Here is a 15779-nt window from a genome sequence, read left to right as displayed (position 1 = left end):
AATGACTGGAACTGTCCGGCTGTCAGACCCCCTCCATCTAATAAGCGCTGCTCATTCATGGTTGTATACATCTTTTGGACGGGTTTAGTGATATCTCTGAACAGTCAAAGAGACTGCGTCTGTGATTTAATATCCACAGTCAGCGTCTGTCTTGAGGAGTTCTGGGAACCAGGGTGATGCAAAACATTTTTTGATGTGTGTATGAATGCATGATGTCTGTTCTTTCAGACATGTCCAAAAGAACAAACACCACGCATTCATATAATGGATTTGCCTCGATGGTCAATGAATCCACAACATCCAATGCAGATGCATATTTGAATTTGACGTGTAAAGGAAATGTCTTAAAGAATAGACATCACGCACTCATATAATTTATTTATCTCGATGTACAATGAATCCTCAACCTAGAGTGCTGTTGCATTTCCATATTTGAACTCAAGTGGGAAACTATAAGTAGCAATCATAGAGGACATGGATGGGGACTGCGGATAGGTTGCGCTGGGTGGGAATTTGAGTCGGCCAGGGAGCATGCCGAGACAGTCAGTGCATCTGTGATAGACACTGTGTCCGGATGGCGCAGGGGTTAACGCAAGTGCCTAGTAAACAGGAGAGCCCAAGCTGGAGCCCCGACCTGGCATACATCTTCATGTGTCGCCCCTGATTCCACCCAAAGTCCCAAAGCAGCTGATATCATTAGTTCATTCCCATTCCTTTCCTTTCTTCCTGCTCCACCTTCAATTTACATGAGCTGTGGGGAGTCTTTGCCCCAGTGATTCCCTTCTCTAGGTGGGGCAGTAATCGCACTCGTTCTGGCACGCCCGTTTTCTCTTTGGTTTTCCTCTTCTGGCCGCTATTGAAGCGCGGCGCTTCCGGCTATGGATCTCTTGGTTTTCCGCTACGGGTCCCTCGTGGTCGTGCTTGCCCGTTGCTTGGGGATATGTTGTGTTGGCGAGTCTTGGAGTGACCGTTACGGAGGAGCGTTGGTTGCCCGCGATGCTGTGCTATGATTCGAGGAGTGTGTGGTGGTGATGGCCTCCAATGCTCTAGTAATTTTATATATTGTACTACCTGATGCCGGATGCCTAAGTACGCTACGTGGATTCTCGTCGGGGCATCAGCTATTTCTTTGAAGTTTCGTTTGTGATCAATCTCATCGTTAATTGTGCTCACAGCCGTAAACAGTGATTTGTATGTGATTATCCCCGCCGTGGCGGGAATAAGGAATTCATTCTTGGTTCCGGCATATGTTGAGTAGTGCTGTTAAGATTGTAAAACATAGCTCAGTGGCGGGGGCACTAAGCGTGAGTAGCGTGAAGGCCGCGTGAGTCATTCTAGGATAGTGCGCAGGCCATTTTTTTGCTAAGACAGTGTGCTTGCAATATTACTTCAGAATCTTATGATTTATTCTGTGGTCTCCGTTAGAAGTGGCCGTGACTTTGCTGTCTTGTATTATGTGTTTTTATGCTCTTGGTGTGGCAGACCGTTAACTTCTCCAGACTTTCTGCTTGTTATTGGGGTTCGCCTGTAAGAGCAAAGAATTTTGAGTTGCAAGAAGCGAATGATTTTCTATGCTATGTCTTCTGAGGTCTTGCAGGTGTTAAGGACATTAACAGGGGGGAAGGGCATAACTCTGAAATAAGAGGATTTGTGTAGTGTGCTTTCGTTTGGTTGTCTGTCCTTTGTGTGTGTGTGTGTGTTTTTTTTTAATGTTACAGTATACTACGGGTGGCGGGCACAGTCAGCTCCGCATTGACCAATACAAAGGGCGCCTCCTAGATTGAAATATGTTCGGGCTACGTTATCTCGGTTAGCTACGTTTTGGTGACGCTCGGCGCTACTTGACTGTATCCTGCCAGTCGCTACTCACCCCAGTAGTTGACAGAAGGTGAGTATTCTCTCTTGTAATTATTTGGAGATTCCTCTCGTTAATGTGTTTGGGCTGCGCCAAGGTGAGTTCCCTGTTCCTAGTAGCTTGGTCACTCTTGTATTAGGGTGGTTCATCCGTTGGTCTATGCCCGCTGTTGCGTGGAACTTAAACTGACTATTAAGATACCTGTTTTCTGCCTAAATATTGTTGTTATACTTCAAAGGGGTTTCACGAATGAGATCAGTGGAATAAGTCACTATGTAATTGGTAGAATTCCGTTGTTCTATGGTCTGTTTATTGGCCTAAGATTCTCGTTGGGGATTTTGCTCTTTTACTTGAAATTTGTTACTTAATATTCGTTACTGTTGCTTGTTTTACCAATGAGGATTTCCTCCCGGTAAATTCCTGTTAAATTTGTGGGCAGTTATATTCGTCATCTATATTTGTCTGGGAATGTTTGTTACTTAGTTAAATTGAAGTATATTTACTTACAGTGGCCGGCCGCGCTGGCCGTGCGGTTCTGGAGCTGCAGTCCGGAACCGCGGGAATGCTACGGTCGCAGGTTCGAATCCTGCCTCGGGCATGGGTGTGTGTGATGTCCTTAGGTTAGATAGGTTTAAGTAGTTCTAAGTTCTAGGGGACTTATGACCTAAGATGTTGAGTCCCATAGTGCTCAGAGCCACTTACAGTGTTTCATTCCGTATAATCTTACAAAGACTGTATAAGGTTTTTCAATTATATTTGTTATTAGTGGTTATTGGAAAGCCGATTTGTAAAAGATTTTGTACAACTGTTTTTGGGGATATGTGTAATAAAACTTTGTGAACTACAAGCCTGTGTTTGCGTTTTCTTGTGATTCACGTCCCATACAAAGTATATAGAAAGAAATACCAGTTGGTTACAAAGTACTGTGAATTTAAACTGACAAAAATCGAAGCGTGACACGGTCAGATGTTACAATGAAATCAACTGTAGAGTAGGTGTTGTTGAGCAGGTGGTCTGCAAGCACTCAATGGCAGTAAGTGGCCTGTTTGTACTTTTTATAAGCACCCGTCAGTGATTGGATAATCTACAGACAAGTAACAGAGATCAAAACCAGAAAACGAGATTTCCTTATAAATCTGGCGGAGGAGCTCCCCAAAGATTGTACAGAAACCATGCTCAGAGCACTGCACGTTGAATCGGCAGACATAGATCGAAGTCATTGCCGCTGACAGGTGCGAAGATCTTGCGAAGAAAGGAAAAGTTCATACAGATGTTCATCATGTAACAAACTAATGTGCAAGAAATATGTTGTTACAGTTTCCTATGTCTGCGTAGATTGCAAAGCTCAATCTACAGACAACGAAGATCTGTAGATAACTAATGAGCATATTTACTTTCACTAAAACTTTTACCTTTATATAATACGTATCAGAGTGTAGACTTGTACTAGACTACGGTAACGTATTGATTCTATGTATTGCTTACGTGTAGAAAATATCATTTTGTGCTGAAAATTTTTTGATTTGCTGTATTTCTACAAAAATGTAAGATTTATTCATGATTTAATGAACAACTTTCAAGTATTTTCGTATTGCATTTGAGATGATTTGGAAGATAATTAAGGAAATATTCAGAGTCTATTTTGTTATATGAAGATATTTTAAAATGAGTTATGACTGTGTAACATGAGTGAACTTAATGTTTAGAATTGAAACAAGGCAACAGCCATTAAAGTGTCTACATTTTTGCAGATAAAACTCATACCTTAAAATTAAAAGAATTTGAGAATAAGCCGTAAACACTTCGAATAGAAATGAGTCAGTTTTGTGCCGATGGTGGTTTTAGGGATTTAAAATGTTTAGTGTTGCAGCGGTTGCAAGATTAATTGCCTTTACCTTTCATTTTCACATCGTCTTCTGCTTTATTTTTGTAATCCCGTAAAGCATTGCGCATCGCTGAACATTTCAGACGCTGTTGTCCGACTTGTTATACACTGCCTGCAATTTTGCATTACTTGGAATCAAAAAGTTCTTCAAAGTTAATAATATTGTAATTTCACAGGCCTTGCTTATGTCCTCGGAATTTATTTGCAACAAATGAGCAGAGACACAAACACGTTAACATTTGTCCTTCAATGGCTCTAACTGCTACATTTGGAATTAGTGCATTCGCAATTCTATGCTTTGCAAAAGTTTCTAACAATACATCAACACTCCACATTTTCAATTTGGAGCCAAAAACGAGGAAACACACAAGGAAGCTAAAGTGAAAAGAGCAGCACCTTCCTGCGAAGGAAATTTAACATCACAATTATCCCACATTTTTGCCGTATGCCAGATATCATGTTAACATTCACGGTAATAAGAATAATACATAGTTGCCTGTCTCAAAGAACCGCACATTATGTTTCATATTTATTACAAAAAGTTACTTCGTCTTTTATGCAATTCATCTTTAAGTGCGAATATAACTTACGATTTGCATCCTTCAGCACTTTGAAAGGTCAGGAAACACACAAGGAAGCTAAAGTGAAAAGAGCAGCAACTTCCTGCAAAGGAAATTTAACATCACAATTATCCCACATTTTTTGCCGCGTGTCAGATATCACATTAGCATTCACGGTAATAAGAATAATACATAGTTGCCTGCCTCTCTTATTTTAGCGTCGTGGTTAGCACGTAAAATACATGCTGAAGTATGTAACGTTTGCTGAGTCGATTTAGAAAGTAGGCGATCAGAATCTTTACGGATCTCCATGATGCACGATACCCGCATAGTAGCTTTTCCTGTAGCTATTTATTGAGCAACTCAGTCTCACTCCCAGACGATTAGCAAGGTGAAGTACATGCCTCTTCCTTGATTTCTCTTTCTCTCTCTCTCTCTCTCTCTCTCTCTGTCCCGTATCAGATCGACGAATGTTACAGAAGCATTCCTTGAACTAATTATTTCTAAAATTTGGAGTTGTGATTTTGAGACTTGGATCTGCTTCACAATAAACAGATGTAGGCGGCCATACTACATTAAATAGCTAAATACACGTAGGTATTTCACCATTACAGCTGTTTCCATTGACTCATCGGATAAATACTGGTGACACGAGTTGGTCGTATGAGGCCAGTCACAATGCATACAGTTTCATTCAACGCTGTACCCACCTGTCTGGCAGGTGTGAAATTTCGCCAGACTGGTGCCGCGTATTCTGCTGCAGAGAAGCATAATGTCATGGCAGAAGTACGGAGCACGTGTAGCTGTGAACCCCAGGTGTGCCAGTAAGTTTACGTATGGTATTTAGCTTTGTTTCTTGGCAATAATCTTTGAATATGAGACTAGAATCCAACTTTACTCCCAGGCATTTCGGAGTGTCGTAGAGCCTTATTCGTTGCCCTCTTCCGGTTTCTTAGATGAAAGGCGAGGGCCTACGTCTTTCCAGGGTTTCGCTTGAGGTGGTTTTCATTATAAAACTTGCCGAGATTTTCGAAATCCGCTATAGACTTCATCTCCACGTCTTCAAAAATTTTGACATCTGGACATGGTTTCACTTTGGTTTCTCCCAGTGTTGAATACACTCGCCACAGCACTCCTCGAACACCCGACAAGTCGTGGAGTTTCTGAAATGCTCGTGTCGAGACTCAGGACTATCAAAATCTGCCCACGGTCAAACTCAGATAGATCGTACGCCTTCCCCATTCTACACATGGACAACAGGCTCACTGATACTACACGCACCGTGCATATCTCTGAGTAGCAGCCATTCAGTCCTAACCAGGTGACGCTGCTACGCCTTGTCGGGTTTATATCAATAGTTGCTTGGCGGTCATAACATTCTGGTTGATCAGTTTTAATTTTTTTTCCAAGGTTGATTGATTGGTCGTTAGTGGAGATGTTTTACATCGGTACACTACCCCAGAGAGACCGTTCTCCAAGGTCCATCATCGGTTCTTCTTATTATGCAGAAAGACAAGAAACCTCCTGGTCTGCCACAAACACTGGGTGAACTGGTTTGAACAGAAGTCTTTTGTGACTGAATATATGTTTCGACTCAACTTCTTGTGGCTGCTGACAGATCTGTGGATGCTATTTCCATCATTTGTCCCCTTTCATATCCATCTTCTATGTACTGAATCAGATTAAGGATTTGACCACCGCATGGGCGGAAAACTGACTGCTCATCCACAGAATAACAGCCACAAAACGGAAAAAAAGAAACAGGAAATCGATCCCAGACACCTCCTGTTCATACATGAACCACAAAACCTAAGCTAAGGTCAAGGAGCAGCTTCATCTACACAGCATCAGCAATCCAATCAGCAGCTGAAATAGCCAAACAGAGATATGGCGAAATTCATTAACCGAAAGGCATGAGGAGGAAGTCAAAAAGGAACCTGACGCGGGATTTCATCTGCCGTACGTGACACCTAAGGAACCGATTGAGGACAGGAGTGTCACAATCCAGGCCGAACCTTAGGTAGTGGGGTTTCATGAATGACGACGTATTCTGCGAGTGTGGTGACCTGCAGGACCTACAACATCTCGTGGTCTGCAGGAACCTGACCGATCTTTGCACCACGAAAACCTTCGTTCACCAAGTGATAAGACCATAAAGACATCGGAATTCTGGAGCTTACTGTCCATTCAATAGAAAATCAAAAATATTCAGTGTCTTGCAGAATTTTGTTATTATTTTGTATTACTGAATTGTATTTTTATTTATTGTATTGTATTTTTATTGTTTTGTATCCTAGACACATAAAATAAATAAAAATTGACTCATTGTCAACTGCATTATCACCCAGTATCAGATATTTTAGTTTATTTGGAAGCTTTACATGACATCTCTTCATACACTGCAGGAAAAAGTTAGTACATCGTTCTAGAGGTTTCCAATTCACGCAAGATTTATTGTTGGAACAGTGCATGTGGAGTACTTGATTACATTTAGAGATCAGTAGCACAAGCAGTTCTGAGGTATCGACCAATGCTGAAACACCCACATTAGTGAGTGGTGTAGGCTCCAATGAAGACGGCATCCAGTCTATCGTACCAATGGCGAACACTATCCTGGGATACCTTATGCCACGCCTGCCCCGCTGTTCACATAGTTCTGTAAGGTTTATTGGTTGACGAGTCGCACGAGTCGCTTCTCGTCGCATCATATCCAACACGTGCTAGATTGAAGACGAATCAGGAGATCGTGATGGCCAGGGAAACTCCTGCTCATCTTGCAGAGCACGTTGAGTTTCACGGTCATTGTGTGAACGAGCATTGTCCTGTTGGAGCAACACATCACCTTTCTGTTGCAAGAACAGCGAAAGAAGGGGTATAACAATATTCTGCCCGTACTGAGCGCTGGTTAGCGTCCCCTCCAGAAACACCAGAGTTGAGCGTGAGCTGTAGCTTATCACACCCCAGACGGTAATCTCCGTGGTGTGGCCAGTGTGCCTTAGGCGAATGCACTCAACGAGACGGTGCTCACCAGGTGTACGTCGCACACGTAACGACCGTCACTTGCTTGCAGGCAGAATTTGCTTTCATCCCTGAAGACTACAGGGCGCCATTCCACCTTCCAAGGCAGCAGTCAAGCGGTGCCATCGAAGCTGTGACGTGAGTGAAAGACGGGCTAGAAGCGTGTGTGTTCCTGTGGTCCTATTGCTATTAACCGGTTCGCAACAGTTCGGGCTGAAATGTCTGGGCTCACAAGCCCTCTTAGCTGTACTGCGGTTGCTATACGGTCTGCCACTGCTGCCCTTACGTTTCTACGATCCTGGCGGGCGTCTCTGCTGCGTAGACGTCCAGAACCTCGCCTACGGGTGTGAGAATTTACCACACCCCGCCACTCGGAATGCCGCATTTTGATCCCTTTCAAACTTGCTCAGTTGGCTGCAGAAAGCACGAGTACGTCTTCGGCATTTCTTAACAGTTTTTCAGCAAGGAATCCACAGAGCTACGGAGATTATTTGCTTATACCTATACACCCCTATCGCTTACAGCAACATTCCTACTACACCACCGTCTGGTATGTCAGAAGTTACCTTCATCTCTGATGAAGATACCTTCCCATAAAGAATCCCGCACATGGTGTACCTTTTCATGAAAGTCGTTAAACATTTGTATGAGAAGCCTCCTGGACCTCATCAATAAAAACGTTAGTTTTACTGTTTACGAGGTCGATAATTGTGGAAATCGTGATGAGCACTATGAAGAAGTTGTTTGTGTTCTAGAAAAGTCATCAGGGTTCAACGTACCATTGACGGCAGGGTTGTTTGGAATGTAGCACATACTAGCATTGGATAAAGATGATATGAAATTTGTCTGTGTCTTTTTCAAGTGATCTCTCATGACATCTCCCATAATGGATCTATAAAAAACCATGGAAAACCTAAATCAGGTTGACTGTACCAAGATCTGGATCTCTGCAAGCCCCTTTCCTTGAGCAGTTCACCATCCCACACAGCAATTCTGTGGGGAGACTGAAGCATTATTTGGTAAAGTGCGGCTCTTTATAACTTTATAATGTCACGGATCTTGCCGTTGGTGTGGAGGCTTGCGTGCCTGAGCGATACAGATAGCCGTACCGTAGGAGCAACGGAGGGGTATCAGTTGAGAGGCCAGACAAACGTGTGGTTCCTGAAGTGGGGCAGCAGCCTTTTCAGTAGTTGCAGGGGCAACAGTCTGGATGATTGACTGATCTGGCCTTGCAACACTAACCAAAACGGCCTTGCTGTGATGGTACTGCGAACGGCTGAAAGCAAGGGCAAACTACAGCCGTAATTTTTACCAATGGCATGCAGCTTTACTCTATGGTAAATGATGACGGCGTCCTTTTGGGTAAAATATTCCGGAGGTCAAATAGTCCCCCATTCGGACCTCCGGGACTACTCAAGAGGACATCATTATCAGGAGAAAGAAAACTGGCGTTCTACGGATCGGAGTGTCGAATGTCAGATCCCTTAATTGGGCAGGTAAGTTAGAAAATTTAAAAAGGGAAATGGATAGGTTAAAGTTAGATACAGTGGGAATTAATGAAGTTCAGTGGCAGGAGGAACAAGACTTCTGGTCAGGTGAAACAGGGTTATAAATACAAAATCAAATAGGTGTAATGCAGGAGTAGGTTTAATAATGAATAGGAAAATAGGAATATAGCTAACACTTGGTTCAAGAATCATAAAAGAAGGTTGTATACGTGGAAGGAGCCTGGAGATACTAGAAGGTATCAGATAGATTATATAATGGTACGACAAAGATTCAGGAACCAGGTTTTAAATTGTAAGACATTTCCAGGGGCAGAGTGGACTCTGACCACAATCTATTGGTTGTGAACTGTAGATTAAAACTGACGAAACTGCAGAAAGTTGGGAATTTCAGGAGATGGGAACTGGATAAACTGAAAGAACCAGAGGTTGTAGAGAGCTTCAGGGAGGGCATTAGGGAACGATTGACAAGAATGGGGCACAGAAATACAGTAGAAGAAGAATGGGTGGTTTTGAGAGACGAAATAGTGAAGGTAGCAGAGGACCAACTAGGTAAAACTACGAGGGCTAATAGGAATCCTTGGGTAACAGAAGAGATATTGAATATAATTGATGAAAGGAGAAAATATAAAACTGCCATAAATGAAGCAGGCAAAGAGGAATACAAACGTCTCAAAAATGAGACCGACAGCAAGTGCAAAATGGCTAGGCAGGGATGGCTAGAGTACAAATTTATGGATGTTGAGGCACATATCACTAGGGGTAAGATAGATACTGCTTACAGGAAAATTAAAGAAACCTTTAGAGAAAAAAGAAGCACTTGCATGAATATCAAGATCTCAAATGGAAAGCCAGTTCTAAGCAAAGAAGGCAAAGCAGAAAGGTGGAAGGAGTATATAGAGGGTCTATACAAGGGCGATGTTCTTGAGGACAATATTACAGAAATGGAAGACAATGTAGATGAAGATGAAATAGGAGATATGATACTGCGGGAAGAGCACTGAAAGACCTAAGTCGAAACAAGGCCCCAGGAGTAGACAACATTCCATTAGAACTACTGACAGACTTGGGAGAGCCAGGCCTAACAAAACTCTACAATCTGGTGAACAAGGTGTATAACACAGGCGAAATACCCTCAGACGTCAAGAAGAATATAATAATTCCAATCCCAAAGAAAGCAAGTGTTGACAGATGTGAAAATTACCGAACAATCAGTTTAATAAGCCACAGCTGCAAAATACTAACGCGAATTCTTTACAGACGAATGGAAAAACTAGTAGAAGCCAATCTTGGGGAAGATCAGTTTTGATTCCGTAGAAATATTGGAACACGTGAGGCAATACTGACCTTACGACTTATCTTAGAAGAAAGTTTAAGGAAAGGCAAACCTACGTTTCTAGCATTTGTAGACTTAGAGCAAGCGTTTGACAATGTTGACTGGAATACTCTCCCTCAAATTCTAAAGATGGCAGGGGTAAAACACAGGGATCGAAAGGCTACTTACAATGTGTACAGAAACCAGATGGCAGTTATAAGAGTCGAGGGAAGCAGTGGTGGGGAAGGGAGTGAGACAGGGTTGTAGCCACTCCCCGATGTTATTCAATCTGTATATTGAGCAAGCAGTAAAGGAAACAAAAGAAAAATTCGGAGTAGGTATTAAAATCCACGGAGAAGAAATAAAAACTTTGAGGTTCGCTGATGACATTGTAATTCTGTCAGAGACAGCAAAGGACTTGGAAGAGCTGTTGAATGGAATGGACAGTGTCTTGAAAGGAGGATATAAGATGAGCATCAACAAAAGCAAAACGAGGATAATGGAATGTAGTCGAATTAAATCGGGCGATGTTGAGGGAATTATATTAGGAAATGGGACGCTTAAAGTAGTAAATGAGATTTGCTACTTTGGGAGAAAAATAACTGATGATGGTCGAAGAAGAGAGGATATAAAACGTAGACTGGCAATGGCAAGGAAAGCATTTCTGAAGAAGAGAAATTTGTTAACATCGATTATAGATTTTAGTGTCAGTAAGACGTTTCTGAAAGTATTTGTATGGAGTGTAGCCATGTATGGAAGTGAAACGTGGACGATAAATATCTTAGACAAGAAGAGAATAGATGCTTTCGAAATGTGGTGCTACAGAAGAATGATGAAGATTAGATGGGTAGATCACAAACTAATGAGGAGGTGGACAACATGGTTGTGGCGAGAAGCAGCGATTAGTATGATTAATTAATAATTCAAAAACAGTAATCGCATTTATTATTATTATTATTATTATTAATATACCGACAACCGGTTGCAACCCGACGTAGGGGTGATCTTCTGGGCGTTTACACTGTGAAATTATAGGTATCCGTCAGAAAGACTCTGTTATACAAGAGCTAAAATAACGTAACTATGTTACCCATTGGTCGACTACTGCTGGTGTCACTCCTGTCTACATAACGGCAGGAAACTATGCGAGACTAACCCTTCGTATGGGATTAAATAGCGTACTGAGATCACGTGAATAGACGGCAACACCCCCAGCGGCGATCAACGGAATTTAATACAGTTTATTAGATTTAATTACTAGTCACCTTGGTTTAACATAAATTTAAGTGACAGTAAATAACAGAAAATGGAGGTATTGAATAGAATTGGAGAGAAGAGAAATTTGTGCCACAACTTGACGAGAAGAAGGGATCGGTTGGTAGGGCATATTCTGAGGCATCAAGGGATCACCAATTTAGTATTGGAGGGCAGCGTGAAGGGTAAAAGTCGCAGAGGGAGACCAAGAGATGAATACATTAAACAGATTCAGAAGGATGTAGGTTGCAGTAGGTACTGGGAGATGGAGACCCTTGCACAGGATGGAGTAGCATGGAGAGCTGCATCAAACCAGTCTCTGGACTGAAGACCACAACAACAATGTCTCAAGGCACCAACTGTGCCCACTATATCTCAACAATAAGGAGCCTATTTCTGTTCACCGAGATATCTAAAAGTACTTCAACGCGACCACAGAACTCCCTGTTTCAGGTTACGTGCACAGAATACTGTTAAAAGGCCATGAGGATGTAAAATATTTGATGCGTGCCTCCAGCAGCAGACCTTTGTTCATCTGTGTAGTGAAACAGCAGTCGAGCCAAACAAAGTGATATGCAACTGAATAATAAAGAATGCAGAACTCATTTGGTGGAGTTCTATGGACCGTGCGTTTAATGCTCCCAATTGTGTGATTCAGTGGCCAACACAAACCTCAAAAAGAATTAAACAAGTTTTCTGTAGTTACACACTGTGGCTGTAGTCAACGAAATGCCCTTAGTCAGTCTCCATGAACTTAGACCTTAATGAGAGTACTCGTAACCGAGACAGGAAATGAATTATCTCTACTTTGCTACATGTCTTACATTCTCACGCCACTCACCTACAGATAAGTAACAACAACGGTTACGTTAATCGCATGATATAGCACTCAGATATTGTGATATATATGGCTATTAGAACAGTAAAGTTGTTAGAGGCTTTAAGATAAATGATGATCGTTTCACGGAACATCAGAATGTGTAGCCAACAAGAGCAATCTTTATATTGAATGGGACTGATAGTGTGATAAGAGGAACGTTTGCCATTCATTACTTTTATCGCTTATCTTTGTGCCCTTCAAACGCACAAACCTCGTATTTATACTCCATTGGCTCACTTAATTCCCACACGTATTCTGTTAGCAAAAATAACTCATCTAAAATAATGCGCTTTCATTTAATGGCTTTACTTCACATTGGTGATGTAACATCAGAATTTTCACTATCCCCCTCCACTTTATAGAAACAACTGAAACTAGCCTGCAATCAAAATTTTCCTCTGGTTGTTACAATGTTCTACAGATTTATGGCGCAGACATCTGTACAAAAATAGTGCTACAGATCTGGAAACATTTATTTTATCATTTGTGTATTTATTTGCAACTTGAATGTCAAATCAGATGAATGGCCATGCTAAAGCTACTAAGATAAACATTCAAGTCGTATTATAGCCAGATATTGTTGCTTCCTGGGTAACTTCTTATTAGACTTTTCGGAAACCATCCCTCACTGAGCAGTTATTTCGAAAGGCATCTTGGAACGCATGGCTTTTAGTGCACTATGATGTGTTGGTAAATGTGCCAACACCTTGTAGATAGAGGAGGCCGAAATGCACGCTATCTAACGCAGACGGGCGTGAATTCTGGAACAGGATAAGTAGTGAATGCTAATAAGAAAAGTATGCAGCTCCTCGAATACTTAACTTTTATTCCTTGTTGTATACATCGTTCTTGATGAGACATTTCATACGATAACTATCAAACTATGTAAGGCTAATGGCGCCTTGCTAGGTCGTAGCCATGGACTTAGCTGAAGGCTATTCTAACTGTCTCTCGGCAAATGAGAGAAAGGCTTCGTCAGTGTAGTCGCTAGCAAAGTCGTCGTACAACTGGGGCGAGTGCTATATCGTATCTCGAGGCCTGCCTTGTGGTGGCGCTCGGTCTGCGATCACACAGTGGCGACACGCGGGTCCGACATGTACTAATGGACCGCGGCCGATTTAAGCTACCACCTAGCAAGTGTGGTGTCTGGCGGTGACACCACACACTAGACTTGAGATCCTTTGCTTCTCTATCTATATTTAGCATCTTCACGATGCCACGTTATGCCAGCACCTTATAGTATTCAGTCGGTGAAAGAATATCTTCCTTTTTGCTGCAGTCTTTTTTTCACTTTGTCAGGAGGCATGTGGCTGTGACCACACCCCAATAGGGAAATAATGCACTGGCTCATTAAGTTTTCTGCTCCCTTCCACGAAGGCCGTTAGTGTGCACATTTTACTGTATTTTAATTTTGACTGGTATAGCAATCACAAGATAAGCGAATTTCATTTGGACTATTTCTGGCTGGGACGTGTCAAGGCTTCTGAGAAAATTCAAAAGAGCAAAGGCTACTGGGTTGCACCCTTTCAGTCTTTCTAATTCAAGCATCAAAAGCAATCCTTTTCTTTGACTGTCTTCAGGAATAAGTCAAAAAGCACAATTTTTTTAGTTATACTTGTCTTAAATAGAGTATATGACCCACAGAGATCTCGGGTATTGGCTTATTCTGTAGTACATCAAAACGTACTTTAACCAAATTTGGATTTTCCTTCTTAATTATTGCATAGAAATTTTTATATGAAGCTTTTGCAACCTGTAGTTTTCTATTAACTGATTCTTTTTCTGCAGATCATGTTCATTTTTTAAGTTCAGTAGCCCAACATTGTATGTTTAGCATGTACCTTTACGGGGAGGTTAAAAGGACTATTTAACACCACGTTAGAAAATATGTTTGTGCTTCTATAAAGACCAAGCAGACAGGCCTCAAGATTGCCTTTTTTTACAGAAATGTTTCCACATTTTATTGCAATCAAATCGGATGGTAAATATTCTCTTTTGGATTTTTTCCTTGAGTTGTGGCACTGTTCAGTTATATGTTTTCATATCATTTTCATAGCTTGTTTAACTTCTTTTTCTTTACTAATGCTGCAGTCACTCCGTCAGTTTTCAGTCAGTAACTTCTCTGTTACATGAAATTTATTGGCCAGACTTGAGAGTCTGTCTTTGAACATCGTTGATGTTCTTTGAAATGTTGTGGTACATGCAGGTACTCGTACCGTGCGGCCATATTTTTCCTTATGCTGTACTTTATAGAAACAGCATTTTTCCTTTTTGCTTCTTTCTCGTGTTCTCTACATTTTGGCGATATCATTATCATGTATTTTAGTATTAATGTATCCTGTTCCGCTCCGTTTAAACTGTTCGCATGTCGATGAATAGTTGTGATATCCACATAATTGGGTCAGCTGCTCTGCATTCTTTTTCTTCCTAAGACCTTTGGGTTCACTGGTATGTCTAGTAGCCCACGTGAACAGGCAATAGCTGGAAGTTTCTTGTTCTTGCTTTTTTTTTCAGAAAACCCTTTCACATTATCATTGACAATCACACTCTACATTGGTACTGACGCGCTGCACTGCTATTAAAAGTTTTCAGTGGCGTTGAGCAATACTTTCTAAAAACTTAAACCGCCATTTGACTGTGTTATTATATTTATCTTTTGTACTATCCACATTTCTGGTTTTATGCCATTATAAAGTACAATACCAAAGGTACTTGATAATGATAAATGCCGAAAATTGGATGTACAAAAGATAATAATAAAGAGGCAAATAGCAGTTTACCCTTTAAAAAAGAATACATTGTTATTGATTGATAGTTTACAATGTTATTCTCCATTCTGGTCTCTCAGGCGCAAAGAACAGTTTGCGTTTATCGACTTTTACTTTATATGGCTGAGAGAAAATACCCAGTTTTGCAAAAACACAGTTTTCGACACCCTATAACAGCAGAAAATATGCGATTTTAACCAAACTGTTTCAACAGATCATATATGAACAACAAGTTTGATTTGTAAACACAAGTGTCTTAATTTTGAAAAACTGAGCATATGAAAAAACGCGTTCGAAAAAACAGTCCTCAGTACAAATTTATGCGTTGTGCAAGGATTTAATTTTTAGGGATAATACACACGTCAAAAAAGTTTTCCATCATCCCGGTTCGGAGAGTTCCGGAACCTGTGCAGAAAATTGGAATAGAAATCAACATAAATATCATTTCCGCCCTTCTTATTGCTCATGAAAACGACACATTGCGAGTTGTACCACCATACAGCGAGACCTTCTGAACTGGTGGTCCAGATTGCTGTACACGCCATAGCTCTAATAGCCAGTAGCACGCTCTCGTGCATTGATGCATGCCTGTATTCGTCGTGGCATACTATCCACAAGTTCATCAAGGCACTGTTGGTACAGATTGTTCCACTCCTCAATGGCGATTTGGAGTAGATAACTCAGAGTGGTTGGTGGGTCACGTGATGCATAAACAGCCAATTTTCAATCTACCCAGGCA

This window comes from Schistocerca serialis, chromosome 7 (genome assembly GCF_023864345.2).
Source record: "Schistocerca serialis cubense isolate TAMUIC-IGC-003099 chromosome 7, iqSchSeri2.2, whole genome shotgun sequence".
NCBI lineage: Eukaryota > Metazoa > Arthropoda > Insecta > Orthoptera > Acrididae > Schistocerca > Schistocerca serialis.
Note: the sequence above shows the minus strand (reverse complement) of the source record.